Below are 2,016 nucleotides of genomic sequence, written 5' to 3'. Positions count from 1 at the left end.
CAGGTACATTAGGTTTTCTACAGCTGCCCTAACAAATAACCCCAAAATTATCAACTTAAAACATTAATTTATTATCTCAGTTACTGTGGGTCTGAAGTCCAGGTACAGCATAACTAAGCTGGGTTCTAGCTCAGTCTGACCAGGCTGACATCAGGTATTGGTAGGGCTGTATTTTTGTTTCTTGGTTTTTGTGTTATTTTCTTTAACATTTATTTATTTTTGGAAGAGCACAAGTGGGAGGTGGCAGACAGGAGGACAGAGGATCTAAAGCAGGCTCAGCACTTACAGTCTGACAGCAGTGAGCCTGATGCAGGGATCCAACTCACAAACCGTGAGCTCATGACCTGAGCTAAAGTCCAACCCTCAGTCAACTGAGCCATCCAGGTGTCTCTCTTGGTTTGTTTGTTTTTTTGAAGGCACTAGGGATGAATCTGCTTCTAAAACATCCAGGTTGTTGGCAGATTTCAGTTTCGTGTGGCTGTCAGACTAAGGTTCTTTTCCTTGGTTTTCAGCTGAGGGTGATTCTCCTCTTGTAGACGCCACCTGCATTCTCAGACTCATTGCCACTTTCATCTTCAATGTCAGTGTGGGTGGTTGAGTTTTCACCATCCTTCTATCCCTTCTGACCTTTCCTTCTGCCTTCTATCTCCTACTTCCAGCCAAAGAAAATGCTCTGCTTTTAAGAGTTTATGGGATTAAATTGGGCCAATCCACCAATAATAGAGGATAATTCCCCTGTTCTAAGATCCATAAGTGTAATTACATCTGTAAGCATGTAGTATAACATATTCAGTAGTTTCAGGAATTGGTCTCTAGACACATTTGGGAGCCATTCTTCTGCCTTCCACTCTGCTTATGGGTTTAAGAGTGTGTCCATGTACCTTTTTTTCACAAGGCTTGGTTTGATTCAGTGCAAATTAATATGCGCTTTACAAATTGTTGAATAGTCAACTCTTGAGAAATATTTTATTTAACATTGAGGTATCAAGTTAATATATTCTAGTAGTGCTTAAAAACATTGCTAATTAAATAGCTACATTCTTTCTAACTTACTGCCCAAATATTTTAGATCCATTTTAATATTATTATTTCCCTTACAAATTCCAAGAATTATAAACAAATTTGGTGTTTGGAATCATTACTAGGAATTTACAATCTAGTAAAAGGCATAAAGATATATCAGAAATAATTAAAAAATGAGTGATATACTATGTTATCCGGGGATTTACATCTTTTGGGTATTATGAGAATATGTGGTCACAATGGTGGGAAAGATTTGGGAAAATTTCATCAAGAGCTGTATCATGAAGAATTAAAATAATTTCAATAACATAAGATGCCTAGAGAAGACACCTCTAAATAAAATATATGACAAAGATGTAGATGTAAGAAAGTGCATTGTTTGAAGGACAACAGGCAAGATCTGTTATATTTTTCTCAAAATAAATAACACACATTGAGACAGAAAGAGATAAGACTAGAAATTATCACATTATTAACATCTATTTATTAGGCATCTATGAAGACCATGCACTCTTTCAATGGGCAATTAACACAATGGGGAACCAAAACAAAATTCCAATGGATGGACACAAATATAAACAGATGTAAGGCTACATAAGTTATCAGTTAATGACAAGTGTTTTATAGAAAAACAAACCCTGGCAGGAAAACTTCAGAGTATCAGAGCAGTGTGCTGGTTTGTATAAGGTGATTAGGGAAGCCTTTCAAAGAACAAACCGTTTAAAGGCATATCTGAAGCCATGTGAAAGATAGAAGCATGTTGGTCTCTGAACAAAAAGCCTTCTAGGGGAAAAAAGAAATGTGAAAGTTTCTGAGATAAGACAGGTCCGGTGCTCACTTCGGCAGCACATATACTAAAATTGGAACGATACAGAGAAGATTAGCATGGCCCCTGCGCAAGGATGACACGCAAATTCGTGAAGCGTTCCATATTTTTTATAGGAGGATTAGGAGGAACTTGACGGAGGACCAAGGGGGAGAAGAAGGGGGGAA

General features: G+C 37.5%; 1 non-coding gene across 1 annotated transcript; it reads left to right on the top strand.

Moving 5' to 3' along the window:
• Window positions 1-1,853: 1,853 nt before the first annotated feature.
• LOC120247294 lies at window positions 1,854-1,960 on the top strand. Its single transcript, XR_005532253.1, has one exon. It is a non-coding gene; the product is annotated as a U6 spliceosomal RNA (small nuclear RNA).
• Window positions 1,961-2,016: the final 56 nt, after the last annotated feature.

This window comes from Hyaena hyaena, unplaced genomic scaffold (genome assembly GCF_003009895.1).
Source record: "Hyaena hyaena isolate Hyena2069 unplaced genomic scaffold, ASM300989v1 scaffold_512, whole genome shotgun sequence".
NCBI classification, from domain to species: domain Eukaryota; kingdom Metazoa; phylum Chordata; class Mammalia; order Carnivora; family Hyaenidae; genus Hyaena; species Hyaena hyaena.
The sequence above is the reverse complement of the archived record's forward strand: the minus strand, read 5'-3'. Positions and strand labels throughout refer to the sequence as shown.